Genomic DNA, 17,025 nt, shown 5'->3' on the forward strand with positions numbered 1-17,025 from the left:
TTAGCTATATAAAAACATTACTACTTTTAATATGCTTTTTCTTTTACTAATGAACATTTTTATTTAAAGTTTTGCATTCCAAATTCTATCCCTCCTTCCCTCCCCCTTCCTGAGGTGGTAAGCAATCAGATATAGGTTATACATATGCAATTATGTAAAACATTACTATATTAGTCATTTTGTGTAAGAAAACTTGAATAAGAAAAAAATGAAAGAAGATGAAAAATAGCATGTTTCAGTCTGTTCATTCAATATCAGTTCTTTCTTTGGAAGGGGGTAGTATACTTCATTATTAGTCCTTTTGGATTATCTTGCATCATTGCATTGCTAAGAATAGTTAAGTCATTCACAGATCTTCATTGAAAAATATTGTTGTCTTTGTGCACAATATTCTGGTTCTGCTCACTTCACTATACATCAGTTTATATAAGTCTTTCCAGGCCTTTCTGAAATCATCCTGCTTGTTATTTCTTATAGCACAATAATATTCCATCATAATCACACACCACAGCTTGTTTAGCCATTCCCCAACTAATGGGAATCCCTTTGATTTCCAATTCTTAGCCTATGTGGACATTCTTGCTGTAAATGAAATCAAAGTTCACTCACAAATTCTCCTTAGGGATATGAATAACTCAGTTGGCAGAGTTTGTTTCATTACATCCCCAAAGGCAAGAAGTAACATCATGAAATAATTGGTCATCTTGCTCTGCAGTGCTCATGATGAGCATAGGTAAGGACACCACCATGTAGATAAGTCTATTTTTATGGGCAACCATATGCCGTAAGGAAGGAAGAAATAGAAAAAATTTTATAAATAACTTGACAAGACCCTCCAAACTAAGTGAGTCAAAACCTTGAGGGATTAGGATATAAAATACATTCAGAATTAAGAAATTAAAGACTAAAGTTTTTTTTGTACTACTCAGAAGCCTGACACCTGCTTATGATGAATACTTCCTTTAAAAGTCAGAATGTTATTAGATACTGACAAGCACCAAATAGTATATTGAAATTGAGTGGATATGGCTAATTGCATTTGTGAGTTATTCTACAGTTTAGACAGAGCAAAAGTCAAAATCGATGCCGGTTAGAATAAAGGATAAAGAAGAAAAGAAACTTCAGTGGATCTGGGATCTTATTGATTTAGGTATCCCTTCCAATAGCACAGGTGGCAACCCATCCACTTTTAGCTTGTGTAGCTTCTGTCTGTATCTTCACATAAATTTTTCTTAAGGAGAAGAGGATAGGAGATCCACCAAACATTTTTGGAGATCTTCTAGATCTTTTGACAGTAAATGAATACCAGTGTAAATTTGAGCTGTCTAATCTCTTATCCCTTGATCTTGCTATATGATTAGCCCATCTTCTTTTCAAGTCATACATCTCTCCAGGATATATTTTTTGCCCCTTTTGCATGAGTCATTGTTGGCAATATGTAGTAGCCTATTTACAATCACCAACATGTCTCTCCATCAACCTTTGCATGATCCAGAATTTCAATTTTTCAGAGATTGTGATATTCTGTGATTCATCCTTGAAGAAATAGTGATTAGTATTAAAAAATAGGTATTTGTACCAGAAAATGTTCTCAATAATTTGAATAGAGCCTGCTCTTTCCATAGGACAATGAGTTCAATTAAATTAGCTTCAACCTTGAGCCATAAAACAAAGTAATGATATAAAAGAAAGAGAAAGTACATTTGACTCTGATTTCTTATTTTTCAAGTAGTATTGCTGCCCCTTTCTTTGTTCATAAATCAGTCATTTCTGGATACTACCTGCCTTACCCCTTCCTCATTGAATCCTTTCTTATAATAAAGAAAAAGAGTCAAGCAAAAACAACAACCACAAACCCACTACGATGGCAACATTTGCCAAAATATGTAACCTTCTGCCTCGAGGATGTGTCTGCCCCTCTTAACATTGGTTATTTCAATTTTTTGTTATCTTTACTAATTTGATGGGTATGAGGAAAACTTCAGAGTTGCTTTCATTTTCAGTTTCATACTATTTATAATATGATTGCATGTGTTTGCTATTCTTCTGAAAACTGTTTATATCCTTTGACCACTTATCTATTAGGGACTAGCTCTTGGTTTTGCATATTTATATCAATTTCCTGTATATCCTTGATATCAGATTTTTATCAGTAATATTTGTTGCAAAGATTTTTCCATCACCAATAGTTTTTCCCCTTATTCTAGTTGTATTGATTTCGTTCATGTAAAAACTTGCAAGACTTTTTGTAATGAAAATTGTTTTTTATTTTGTGATCTTTCTCCTCAGCCATATTTATGAAATGAACTTCATTAAATTTTTATGTCACATGAACTTTTGTTTTGAAGTTGAATATCTATTTTGAGCTTATCATGGTATATTGTATAAATTCTGGTCTAAAACAATGTTCTACACTTGCTTTCTAAGTTTTCCATTCAGCTCTTTTGGGTTTATCAATATCAGTCTACTGTTTTCAATTGCCTTTGTTCATCTAGTATACCTAGTTATTCTAATTTTTTTTGCCTTTTTAATCAAGAGCAAATAAATTATATATGCATTATATATATAATTTATATGATAGTTTGAGGTCTGATACTACACCTTCTTTATTCTTTTTTCCTCATTATTTCCCTTTTAGACTTTCTTCCTTCAAATGAGTTTCATTATTATTTTATCTAGTTACTATAAAGTGACTTCTCTTTAATTTGATTGGTGCAGCACAAAATCTGTAAATTAAGTTAAGTAATAATGTCATTTTTATTATATTTCTTGGACCAACCATGATCATTAACTATCTCTAACTATTTGGCTTTATTTATTTATTTATTTTTAGTGAGGCAATTGGGGTTAAGTGACTTGCCGAGGGTCACACAGCTAGTAAGTGTTAAGTGTCTGAGTCCACATTTGAACTCAGGTCCTCCTGACTCCAGGGCCGGTGCTCTATCCACTGCACCACCTAGCTGCCCCTGGCTTTATTTTTAAGAGTATTTTATAGTTGTACTTATATATCTAAAATATGTCTTGGTATAGTTGTCCTAGATATTTTATAAAGTTTGTAGTTTTTTAAAATTTATTTATTTTTAACATTCTTTTTAAGTTTTGAGTTCTAGATTCTCGCACCCCTTCCTCAACCACTGAGAAGGCAAAAAGAATATAGATTATACATGTGAAATCATAGAAAAGAGATTTCTACATTAGCCATATTGCAACAAAGGGAAGCAGAATAAAATAAGAAAATTATACTTCAGTTTGCATTTAGAGTTTATCAGTTTCTCTCTCTGGAAGTAGATAGCATTTTTTCATCATAAGTCCTTTGGAATTGTTTTGGTTCATTGCATTGATCAGAGTAGACAAGTCTTTCCCAGTTGATCCTCATTACAACATTGCTGTGACTGTGCACAATTCTCACTTCACTTTGCATGAGTTTATCCAGTTTATCCATGTTTTTTCTGAAACCCTCCCCCTCATCATTTCTTATACTGCACAATACCTCTCCATCACAAAAGGTAGGTAGGTAGCTCAGTGAATAAAACACTGGTCCTGGAGTCCAGAACACCTGAGTTCACATATAGCCTCAGACACTCACTAGCTATGTGATCCTGGGCAAGTCACTTAACTCCGTTTACCTTAACTCACTGGAGAAAGAAATGGCAGACTGAATGAGTGTTCTATTTTATCAATGTTTTTTTCTGTATCTTTTGATATAATTATGTATGTGTTGATTATTTTCCTAATATTGAACCATCCTTACATTCCTGGTATGAATCTAATTTAATTGTGGCTAATTATTTTTCATTTATTTGCTTTAGCTTTGCCAGGATTTTATTTTAAAATTTGCATCAGTATTCACCAGAAATGGATCTAGAGCCTTTTCTCTGCTTTCTCTTTTCCTGGTTTGAGTATAAGGATTATATTTGGTCCATAAAATGGTTTTGAAAATATGAATTGCGGGGCAGCTAGGTGGCGCAGTGGATAGAGCACCGGCCCTGGAGTCAGGAGTACCTGAGTTCAAATCCGGCCTCAGACACTTAACACACACTTACTAGCTGTGTGACCCTGGGCAAGTCACTTAACCCCAATTGCCTCACTAAAAAAGAAAAAAAAAAGAAAAAAGAAAAAGAAAATATGAATTGCTCTTTAAATATTTAAGAGAAGTCATTTGTAAATCCATCTGGGCCAGGGTTTTGGTTTGTTTCCTTGCTTGATTTTTTTCTTTCATAAATCTTTTATAACATAATTATTTTGTTTTTGTGAAATTGGGTTAAAATCTATTTATTGTATTAATTTCTGTATCTTATATTTTGTAGATACTCATCCACTTCCTTTGTTTTGCTTTTTATATTAAACTCATAGTTTTATTCTGGTTTAATTTTTAACAAATGTGTCACTAGAAAACTGCAAGAAGAACTGGGGTCCACTGGTGTTAGGGGCCCTCCTAGATGCTAAGAAAGAGAGTTCCGCCTTCCTCTGTCCTTCTCTACTTCATAGATTTAGGGAATGACAGAGGGACGGGTCTGGTCCCCTATTAGAGGAGGGAAGTACTGATAAGTACAGGAAACTAGAGGCTAGACAGGATAGGTATTGGGACAGAAGATTTTTGCCAGAATCCAGAATCTATGGCTTTGTCTTCTAGACTTAAAAATAAGGGAGCAAACCCCCTAAATCTCAGGGAGACCTCTCTCTACCACTAGGGCTTTAGTATGAGGTAGAGAAGAAAAGGAAGCAGTTTTACCAAAGACCTCCCCCACCCTGTGGAAGACAAAGGACTGGGCCAATGGGAAGGAACTCCCCATATTGAGAAGGGAAACATTTTTTTTTTTAACTTCAAAGAAATAGAATAGGCATCTAACTAGTATGGTGCCAAAACCCTGGTCAGTCTTGGGAGGATGGAGTAGGCTTCCTCATTTGTTGTATGGCTGCCCCTGCCACCACCACCATTGGGGCCAATTACTGGGCCATGTCTTTGAGTGTGACAGCTGACTCTTCTGTCATGGCCGACAGCACCATTTTCAGGCTTTCTTTTTAACAATTCTGCTTACCCTACTTGCCAAGTTCACCTTCAGACAAACGCAGATCCTCCCTTACCTTCCCATTGCCCTGGAGCAGTGGAGACCATTCTGGATCCCAGTCAGTTGGAAGTTATTTCTATTGGTATTGGGCACATTCATACTGTTGGTTGAAGGACAGATAGCTTCATATTTCTTTCCTCTAACGATATCAGCATCAGCCAGATTAAACTTAGCATGGCATCTCAACTATCTTTAGGTGAATCTTTGAGTGCCACAGAGCCATTCTTGTGCAAGGCAGAACATTACACGAGAAGGCTGGTTGAGGCCCTATAACTCTGTTTGGCACCAAGCTAATATAACTTCCTTCTACTGTTCCCTGGTACTTCTTTTTTGTATGTTTGTTTTTGGTGAGGCAATTGGAGTTAAGTGACTTGGCCAGGGTCATACACCTAGTAAGTGTCAAGTGTCTGAGGCTGGATTTGAACTCAGGTCCTCCTGAATCCAGGGCCAGTGCTCTATCCACTGGGTCACCTCACTGCCCCATCCCTGATACGTCTAAGGCCCTCACTCTGTGGTAGAGGTGGGGAATGGGTAGAGCAGAGGACTGGGGAGTAGCAATACTAATATCAAAAATAAAGAGTGTATTGAAATTTTTAAAAATTTCATGTAAGTGAAGAGAAGGATGCATAGACAATTGGGTATTGAAAATAATGTGTCAAATTATATTATATTACCTTTAAAAATCAAGCAGTATGAAATAAAGATTCATAGCTTCATATATAATCCTCTTTTTGTATTCTTCTGGGTGTATGGATTACTTTAAGTTCAAAATTTTAAAAAGAGATGACTTATACAGTTTAATTTTATGCTTCCCTCCAAAGACCTCCCTCCAACTACTGATATACTCTGTTTGGACTCCTCAGTGTTTAGTACAACCTAGTCCTTATTCTTTCCCCAACCCAAGGATATTATATCTCTGGCTGAGGGTGTACAAACCCTCTTCTCCATTTCCATCTTATTGGGCCCTCTGCTCTATCCACCTCATCCCAAACCTTCAAAAGTTTCACTTCTGTTCCTTTTACTCATTCCACTGTACTTTCTGGAATGCCTCCTCCATAATAAATAAAATTCCTTTCATCTTAGACTTTATCCTTTCTCACTTATTCTATCCTCTGTACCTCTCACCTTCTTCCCTCACCTATATTTCCAGTACTGGCTACTGTTTTTGCCATACCTCCTGACTTTGGTGAGGGAGTTGTAATACTTGCTCCCCATTGCCACCTTCAGGTTCTCCGTCTACCACATTCACTAAGTAATTTATCCTCCTTTGAGATCAGGACATTCAAATTCTTGTGGCTATCAATCTTGAGGACATTGTTCTTCTTTCCTCAATAATTCAGGGTCCAACTTGGTCTTTTTCTCTTCTCTCATACCCTTATAATAGGAGACTTCAAATTACATATTTGATACTTGTTTAAATACTCTAATTTCCATATTTCTCAATCTGCTCAATTTACATTATCCCAGAATTCTAAATTTTCCACTTTATCTTAGCTACACGTGTGATTTTGTCATCACCAACAAATGTTTCACTTTCATGTTCTTGAGCTCCAAAACTCCTTTACCTGGTTGTAGTCTTTTATCATTCCATCTTTTCCAGTGTCTTAACAATCACTAACGTTACTCTTAATCCTCAATGTGACTTCCATTTTCTTTTCCTTTCACTTCTTTTCTGGGCAATCTCTCCTGCACTATCTATATTATCCTTTCCCTATCTCAGCTTCTTAGTGAATCATTAAATTCTATGCCATTTTCTGTACTTGAATCCCTTTCCCTTTCATCTTATCATTTATTACAACTTGCAGATTTCCAAAGCTGGATTATACTCACTATCTGCCTCTTTCACTTCTATTCATGTACTACATACTGGACCTGAAATACATTGAAAAAACATGCTGTTTAGGTCCACTACAAATTTGCTATCTAATCTCAGAGTGGCCCCTCACCTACAGCAAGGCAAACATTCTTTTCCTTCCTAATTGACTTGCTTTCCCACTCACTACAATGACCGTTACAAACCTCATTTCTCCTTGAGACTCTCATCCTGTTCCTACTTCAAGCTGAAAACCTTGACTCATATTTTACTAAAAAATTGAGGACATTGGCCAAGAGCCTTCCCTCCTCCTCATATTGCATCATTCAGACATCTCTCATTAACTTCTTCTTTTCTATCTCAGATGAAGAGGTGGCCCTTTTCCTTACCAAAGTCAATCGCTCCACATGCATCTTCATCTATCCTCATCTGCCTCTCCAACAGATTGTACCCATTATCATTCCCACTTTTTCTCTTTTTATCTTCAGTCCCTATATTCAGGCTCATTCTTTGCTCCCTTTACACAGATTTATCTTTAAATATCTTTATTATAACCTTCTATCCCCACTTAGCTGTCATATATCTATCTCTTCTCTTTGTAGCTGAATTCCTTGAGAAAGCAAGGAATTCACACCTGGCACCACCATTTTCTCTCCTCACTTTTAGACCCTCTGTAATCTGCCTTTTGGTCTCATCATTCAACTGAAACTATTTTTCCAGAGTTATTAAGGATCTCTTAATTAGCAAATCTAATAATCTTCTCTCACTTCTTATTCTGCTTGTATTCTACACAACATTTAGTGCCATTGATCAATATTCTGTATTCTAGGTTTTCATGACAGTATTCTCTCCTGGTTCTCCTCTTATGTATCTAACTGCCCCTTCTCAGTCTCCTTTGTTGGATCTTCATCCATGTTGGGCCTGCTAATTGGCTATTTATTCTCTCAGTGCTCTTTCCTGTGCCCTGCAATTTTTTCCCCTCTAAACTATCTCCTTTTGATTCTATTAGTTCTCATGATTTCAGTTATAATCATTATGCAGGTGATTCCCAAATATGTATTTCCAAACCTAGTCTCTCTCCTGAGCTCCAATCCCACAAAATTAGTTGCCTGTTACATGGTTTAAAATATATGATATGTCTAAAATAACTTATTTTTTCCTAAAACCCCCCCTCTTTTGAACTTCCTTGTTATTGTCAAGGGCACTATTAGCTTCGCAGTCACCCAGGCTTGCAACCTCAATGTCATCCCAGACTCCTTTTTCTCATTCACCCCATAGGCATCCAGTCAGTTACTATATCTTGCTGTTACCATCACAAGATTTATCTCATATCTCCCTTCTCTACACTTAGATAACCACTGCTCCTTCAGGGCCCCTATCACCACTTGTGACTGAATTATCATGATGACCTTCTACAACTGGTCTCTTGGCTTCCCATCTTTTTTCATTCTGAGCCATCCTCCACTAGGCTGCTAAGGTGATTTTTCTAAAGAGTGTGTCTGATTCTGTCACTCCTTTGCAGAGGGAGCTTCAGTGAGTCTCTAATACTTCAGGGATCAAATAGAAACTCCTTCATTTGGCATTTAAATCTCTTTATAACCCTGCCCATTCCAATTTTTGTTGTCTTTTAATATTTTACTATCCTCCACAACTTTACATTCCAGCAGCACTGGCCTAATTAAGTGTAGTTCTTTGAATAAAACCCTCCATCTCCCTCCTCCGTGACTTTGGATCATGACTGTCTTTAGTTATTCATGCTTAGAATGCTCTGTCCCTTTAGCTTCCCTTTTGATTGCCCTGGTTTCCTTCATAATTCAGCCCAGATCCTGGTTATTCCAAAAGGCCTTTCCTAGTCTTCCCAGCCACTAATACTTTCCCCTCTCAGATTTTCTTCCATCAACTCTGTATGTATCATGTATATGCAGATGTGTGGTTATTTTCACGTTGTCTTCCCTGTTAGATCATAAGCTCCTCAAGGGCAGGGACTGTATTTTTGCCTTTCATTGTATCTCAGCGCTGAGCATAGTACCTGACATGTAATGAAAATGTAATCAATGTTAACTTGATTTTACAGTTTGATGCCTTCTTATACCTAACCCCCCCCCCTCCTGCTCTATGATCCAACCCCCCTGGCTTTCTTGCAGTTACTTGAACAGGACACAGTCTCCATCTCATGTTTCCTGTGCCTTTGAACTGCCTATCCCCTGAGCCCTTCTCAGCTATGTCTTTTAGTTCCTGACTTCCTTCAAGACGTAGTTCAAATCTCTACTTCTGCAGGAGGTCTTTCTTGGTCCCCTCAACTGCAGATGCCTTCCCCTTTCAAATTACCTTCACCTACTCTGTATATATTTTGTATATATTCAGTTTTCAATATATTGTCTCTTATTAGAATATATGCTTTCCTTCAGGGCAGAGACTGGATTTTTTTTTTGGGGGGGTGGCCTTTCTTTGTATCTCTGGTATCCAACACAGTGCTTAGAACATAGTAAGTGCTTAAATAAATGTTTGTTGATTATTTTGACTGACTTGCCCTAAATACATACAGAAATCTATACTAGTGACAATATAATTTGAAGAGACTTGAAGTTTAACTTTGAAGATACTGTAACAGAGAAGGACCTTAAAAAAATGGAAAAATCCATTATTTAAATTATTTTTTAAATTAAATATTTTAAAATTAAAATTAAAAAATCCATTCTAAAAATCCAGTGCTATTATTCTAAATAAAAGTCTGCTGAGTAATATCAGCAACTACCTAATCATATATCTACACTTTTTTCATCTCTCTAAAATTGTAAGGTATAAAATTATTGTGTTAAAATTTTATCTTGTTCTGGTTCTCATGACTACTCTTTACCCTTTTAGTCAGTAAGTTTTAGCAGAAAAAAAGTGTGCAAAGGGGAACCTGGAAGTCACGTATAAACCATCCCAAAGATCAAAGGAGCATGATTTGGAAATTGTATCATATATTAACTAAACTTACCATATATGAACTAAACTAAAATTAACTTGGTAATATGTACCAAATCAAGGGATACCAAGGAGTTGGTCTGTTTCCAAAAACAAAAAACATAAAAATGAGACCTCAAACTTCTGTTCCCTGAGTCCTCTTCTATCTCCATTGGGTTCATGCTGCTGAGTGCTCCCAATTCTATTTCATGGTTACATGAAAGATATTCCCTGCCTCTCCTCCTCCGCCTCCTCATGCTACCTTCCTTTACCATCCTATTTCCCCTGCCCCATCCCAAGCTGGTCATCTGCCTCTGTATGCCAACTTTTCATTGCTTGTCTTTGTATTTCCTTTGTGGTTTACTCTTACACTCACTGTGGTTATTAAAGTGTGACTGCAGCCCTCTTTCCTCCTGATAATCATGATCTTTCCTTATAAGTACCTAAAGAACTGGGCATACCTTCCCCAATTTAATAATTTCACAAATTCATCTATTATATGAATATATGGATAATATAGTTGGTGAAAAAAATGAGATAGGGACAGGCAGGCTTTCTTGCTTTATTTTCTCTAAATTCCTTTAGTGGTCACTGTGTATACAACTCATTTGGCCCTTAATATATAACTATTTTGATTTTTATACTATGTCTCTAAATAACTTATAAGCCCTTGAGCATATGGAATGTAATTCTTTGTATCTCTTTTACTTAGCACAATGTCATATACATGATGGATATCAACAAATACTTAATGATAAAGTATTTTTATGTTTGTTCTTTACTCTTAATCATATAGATTCTTATAGAATTCTAAAGCTAGAAAGGCCATTAGAGATTTTTTTCCCAATTCCTTTATCATATTGATTAGGAAACTGAAGTCAGAGAGGTAAAGTGATTTCCCCAGGTTATCCAGCTATTTCGTGACAGAGCTAAGACTGGAACCCACGTCTTCTACCTCCTAATCCAGTTCCCTTTCCACTACACCACATTAAACATATCCTCATATTGTTATGAATGGGTAGAAAATTACATAATCTAGATTAGAAGACCCGGCTTTGACGTCTGTTTTGCCACATAACGCTGAATCAGTTCTCTTAACTATTGTTTTCTCACCTCTCAAAATGAAATAGATGACAGCAGCATGGTGCAATGGAAAGTACACTGGGTTTGGAGTCAGTGGGCCTAAGTTCAGATCTTGGCTCTTCCATTTCCTACTTGTGACTTCAGCAGGCAGCTATCAAGGTAAACTTTCTGGGCCTGTTTCTTCACCTGCAAAAGTGATGGGATTGGACTAGAGGACCATTTGACATTCTTTCCACTTCTAAATCTATGATCTTATGAACTTATAGGTTTTTCTTATGCAAAAATGGGTAAAGAATATTAGCAAACCTATTTCGAGGATCATATATGATGTGTGTAAAGTGCTTCACAACCCTTTAAAGTGCTACATAAATGTTAGCTACCACTACTGTATATTTGTACTTTATAAACCTTAAAACATTTTATAAATGTGAGTTATTCTTTGTGCAATTGCATTGTAAGTATTGATCTATAAATCTGACTTAAATTATGCTAGGGTTTAAATGGAAATATTAATCACAATTCTGGATTGCCTAATAATAGCAAAATTTTAATGATTAAAGTGAGTATGAACTTTGACATTTCAATACTTGAATTATAATCCTGTACAATGTAATCATTCTAATCCATAACAGTCCACCTCTTTAGCAGATTTGAAGCAAGGATTGCATGTGTATCCCTTAATTACATTTTGATATTTTCATTCCTAATTGACACTTAAATTACATATTAACCATATTCTTTGAAGCAACTGAGCTCTTGTCCCTTGGCCCAACTTGAAGCACACAAAGATTATTTAAGGAAAAAGAAATTAAGTGTATGATTTTATATCAGTTTGACAGGTGTTATTTTAAAAAACAACATGCTGCATTCAGGTATTGCATAGATGATTATACATTAGAATGATAAAATTGTAAATTTTGAGATCATTTAAAAATAGCTACAAAAATTATGGGTCATGATTTTTCTAATGTTGACAAAATAAAAGTTTTTTTCATTATAATAAGGATTTTCATATGATAGCATTTTGAAAGTAATACTTTACATTCTTTTTATTTTCTAACTAAAGAAAATTTAGAGAAGTTCTATATACCTTTGAATATGGAAGCTTCAGGTAAGATCTCGTTGACCAACTATGTTCCTATTTTTAAGGACCAGCCTAAATCTTCCCTACTACCCCCTGCACTCTAGAAAAAAAAATAAGAGAAAAGGCCACCAAAAGTGGTCTCTATAGGCTCTTTTTTACAGGCCAGCAAAGAGTAGTACCCACCCCCCCCCAAAAAAAGCCCATTTTCCTAAGAGTCCCAAGTCATCAGATCATTTTGAGGACAGTTCCAAGCATGGAAACTTAACCAGGAATTGCCTTTTGTCTTCTGAATCAGGTGTAAATGGGCATCTCTATCACTTCTTAACAAGAGGTATGGACAAAGTATCAGAACAAAGGCAAGTTCAGCTCCTCCAGTTGGTTAGGGAACTTCCCTAGTCTTCCCTTTCCACAAGGATTATAGTCATGCATTAGAAAGATAAACCCAGGGGCAGCTAGGTGGTACAGTGGATAGAGCACCAGTTCTGGATTCAGGAGGACATGAGTTCAAATCTGGCCTCAGTCACTTGACACTTAGTAGCTGTGTGACCCTGGGTAAGTCATTTAACCCCAGTTGCCCCACCAAAAAAAAGGAGGATAAACCCTATGACAAAGTTGTGAAGTAGAATCATAGAATAAATATTAGTTATTAAAATTATAGGAAAAAGTATGTTTTTGAAGTATTCTCTACCTCGTCTTTTTAGTCATAAAGGCTAGAATCTTACTATGTGCTTTCTTAATTACATTTATAACCTTTTGGTTTCAGTATTAGTCCAGGATGAAGGAGTTGAGGTTATTATTGGGCAAAGTTTATGAGTTTCATAAAATAATCTCTGAATGTGTGCTAGGAAAAGAAAATAAGCAAAAAGAATTAATTAAAGTGTACATTCAGTGAAGGACAAGTAGAGACAGCTAAGAAAAAAGCTAAGTATTTTATATTGAACCTTGATGAAAAGAGGTTGAAAATACATTTGCAACCAGAGCTCTATTGACTTTGTACTTTTAATGCTTTTTTTCTAATACATTATTAAAAATGATCACTTTTTGACTCTCAAATGGCAGACTTTCCCCACAGATTTGCACATTACCCAGGATTTCTATTAAAAATTCCAGATCTCTCATCAATATTTTTCATATACTAGTCATGAACATTGGTAGAGTCCATTTTCTTTTAACTTTTTAAATTGTAACTTTGATCTTTTTTTCAATGATCAAGTATTTGTTTTCTCTCCTTTCTACTTCCTCACTTTATTGAAAAAAAAAAGAAAACCAAAAATCATTATAATAAATATAGTCAAGTAAAATGTCACTTTTGTCAGGAGGTAGTGTTGAAGCATCAAAGTGCTTTAATCTTTCAAAGTTGTTTGTCTCTACAGGGTTATACCTGTATAAATCATTCTGGTTCTGCGTACTTCCTTTTACATCAATTCATACACATCTTTCTAGGTTTCTCTGAAATTGTCCTTTTCATCATTTCTTATGGTGCAGTCAAAATTCCATTATATTTGTGTACCATAATTCATGCAGCTATTTCCTAGTTAATGGACACCAACTTAATTTGTATTTCTTTGCCACTACAAAAAGAGCTGCTATAAATATTTTTGTATATATGAAAGCTTATTTTCTTTTTTGTTTGTTTTTTGTTGGAGCAATGAGGGTTAAGTGACTTGCCCAAGGTCACACAGCTAGTAAGTGTCAAGTAGGAATGAATTCTTAAGGGTATAATTTCAAGCCCTGTGGCATCCAGCAAGTACAGGAATTATTTTTTTAGTATGAAGATTTATATTTCAAATCCACCACATTTATCACTCTCTCTTTGACCAGTAAGTAAGATTAGCCTAATATTCAAGTCCTATGTTTCATCTAAACCTCCAAGCAAGGACAGGGGACATTTTCAGTATTCCATTGAAAGAATTTTAGTTTATGAAAATCTTTAAGTCTAAGTACTCAGCCCTCCCATTTCTACATTTACTCAATTGCTATGCTGACCATATTCTCAGGACAGACTTGTTTATTTTATATATAAAAATAATATTAAGAAACAAGAGCCTTGTTCCTAGATATAAAAGGGCTATTCTAACAGCCTTCTGGAGTTCTGTAATGTTGTTGGTTTTGTTGTCATTTTCCTATATGAACTAGATTGTGGGTCCCAGACCAAAATTTAATAGGACTATCATTATAGTGTTGGCATTTTAATCTGTGAGTGAATGTGAACTTTCCTGGAATTTTATACTTAGTAATTCTTTGCTGAAAGAAAGCAGTCTCTTTGGCTAAACAGATCAGATTTAGCCTTAAATGTAGAAAAACTAGGCTGTTGACCTATATGGTATGATTTAACGGGTACCCAGAAAATCCCATTACCTCAAAATAATCTTCCTCAAAGTGTTTAAAATTCTTCATTTCATTTTATCACACTTATTGAAATATTGAGGTATAATATTAATAACATAAATTTCAGGTACTAGGAATGATGGACTACATGATGTAGAAAGGAAAAGAAAGAAGAGAGTTTTTTGTTTCACTTTTCTGGACTCAAAGCAGATACTAGCCAGAAATCTGAAGCAGACATGGTTTATCTTCGACATTCATAAATATTTTTGTTATTCTTCTTTCTTAGTGCTTTCTTGGTGCTCTTTTCTACCTTGCCTACCATACCACCAAATGCCCAGATTTGAAGTCAGAATAGTTGGTTTGAATTATTTCTCTGTTTAGTATGACCATTATAATTCACTTCACCTCTTATTTAAAAATTGGGATGATAATACTTGTATGTTTGTTGTAGTTGTTCAGTTGTTTCAGTTATCTCCAACTCTTTCTGACCGATGTGGGTTTTCGTGGCAAAGATACTGAGGTGGTTTGCCATTTCCTTCTGTAGTTCATTTTACAGATGAGGAAACTGAGGCAAAGAAGGTTAAGTGACTTGCTCAACTTCACACAACTAATAAGTGTCTCAGGCTGGATTTGAACTCATGAAGATGAGACTTTCTGATTTCAGGGCCAGCATTCTATCCATTGTTACCACCAAGCTGCCCAATACTTGTACTACTTACTCCAAATTATAGGAAGATTGAATAAGATGATGACTGTGAAAGTGTATTTTAGCTTTATATCGATGTTAGCTATTAACTTTATGTTCTTCTTTACACTATTCTCCTTTCATCACAAGGAAGAAAATCAGCTTTTAATAAGCACTTATTATGTATTGGGCACAGATATCTCATTTGATTCTCACAGTAATACTGGGAGATAGGTGCTGTTGTTATCCTTGTTTTACAGTTGACAAAGTTGAGGCAGACAAGAGTTAAGTGACTTGCCTAGGGTCACACAGCTCGTATGTGTCTGAAGCCAAATTAGAATCTGAGTCTTCCTGACTCCAGGCATGTCATCTCTCTACTGTGCAGTGCTGCCTCACCCAGACCTTTCCTCTTCCCAAAAGTGTTCAAAAATTCCTATTTCTTTAGCTAGGTTTTAGGAAGAAAACAATCTACAGTCAATCCTCAACTTCTGTTGGGATAATGTTCCTAGAAAACAGTACAAAAGTTAAAAATGCAAATGTTAATACATTGAACCTATGGGAAATAGGGGGTCAGGTTCCTGTGACCACCAAAAACTAATCTTTCACTAGAGATTGCTGAAAATACATTTTTCTGCATGCAATTCTTTATAACAAAAATTAATTCTGACAATATGCACTTTTCCTAACAGTAACCATGAAATAACCCATAAAATGCAGTACACAAAATAAAACTGGTAACATGCAAAACATTTTTTCTCACTAGTAATTGCCTAGAATTCCGTGACATTTTATGTTAATATTTCAATTAAAAAAACACTGATTTCAGACAATATTCTCTTTTAATAACACATGAAGTCTAAAGTACTGTAAATACTTTCCTCCTTTTTGCAGATATAATGAATTGTTGATTAACACCAAACTCACAGCCTGATTCTGGCTGCAGACATTCAGGCATGAAGTTTATTTAATACTTTTATTTTCTTACTAAGCCGAATTACTGACATTGCATACTTGGACTTAGAGCCCAAAGGACTTGCACTATGCTTTGGGCGGGGGGGGGGGGGGTGGCCGGGGATAAATACAACACAAAACTTGAATGAGTTTTAAAGGCAAACAGTGAAAATATTCCATGGATACACAGAGAACTCTTCACAACAGTAGGGGGAACAAGACCAGTGAAGGGCATAGTAGCATACCAGCTGTTTCACAAACTTGTGCTCATTGCACCTCTCATTTTTTTCCTCTACTGTACATAGCTGTGCAAATGTGTGCAGGTGCCAATGCAAAAGTGAAAATGAGGTTACTAATAAAATCACAGGAATGCTTGAATTTGCAAAAGTTAAATGTGTGAATGTTGAGGATTGACTAATTAATTTATACTAAGGTGTGAGTGAGAGTTGTCCACTTAATTCTCTCAGAGATACTAGCACTTTTAAAAAGGAAATCCACTTATTCCCATTGGTGAAATTTCATTTGGCACAACAAAGTTAAAGATTTTCATGTGTTGTGGGAGAGAGATTTGGGGGCAGCAGAGCTATTTTACAACATAGCTACATGCTTGGTAGTATACCTCTGAGACCAGATCCCTTAAACTGTTCTTGATTTTATAGCCTTTTCCCTTTTATACCATTTCTCAAGAACCCAGAGTCTCCAAAGCTCCAAGTTTTTCAGAAATTCTGCTTTCCTTTTCTACCTCTCACTACCATTTCCAGTCTACATGGGTGTCACTGGGATCACATTTGAATTTTCCAGGTCTCCTTTGATGGAATGAAAGTGTAAAGGAAGAGAGACATGAACGCACACAAACTCTAGTAGAAATAAGACAGCAACATTGATATCTCTGGAGACTGGGTTCCAAAGGGCAGTACTAGAACCTAAGGAGATTTGGGGGAGGGTTAGTATTGCATGATTGGTCTTTAGATATCACATAGCCTGTGACCAGACTTGTACTCAAAGACTTTCCATCTTTGTGCAATCTATTAGAGTTTGTATTCCATCAACACAACTTTTCAAA

The 17,025-nt window shown here is 35.8% G+C and overlaps 1 protein-coding gene across 4 annotated transcripts in view; it reads left to right on the forward strand.

Annotated features, from left to right (window-relative positions):
* The window catches only part of KLHL5 (kelch like family member 5), a 117,358-nt gene that overhangs the window by 24,547 nt on the left and 75,786 nt on the right, over positions 1-17,025 (forward strand). For 2 of the 4 annotated variants that reach the window (XM_043972967.1, XM_043972965.1), the window contains exon 2: positions 10,962-11,073. The exons of the other annotated variants lie outside the window; for them this stretch is intronic. The gene's annotated coding sequence lies outside the window, so the exon portion shown is untranslated. The remainder of the gene's footprint in view (positions 1-10,961; positions 11,074-17,025) is intronic. 4 annotated transcript variants of the gene reach the window in all.

The sequence above is a fragment of the Dromiciops gliroides genome, chromosome 6, assembly GCF_019393635.1.
Source record: "Dromiciops gliroides isolate mDroGli1 chromosome 6, mDroGli1.pri, whole genome shotgun sequence".
NCBI classification, from domain to species: domain Eukaryota; kingdom Metazoa; phylum Chordata; class Mammalia; order Microbiotheria; family Microbiotheriidae; genus Dromiciops; species Dromiciops gliroides.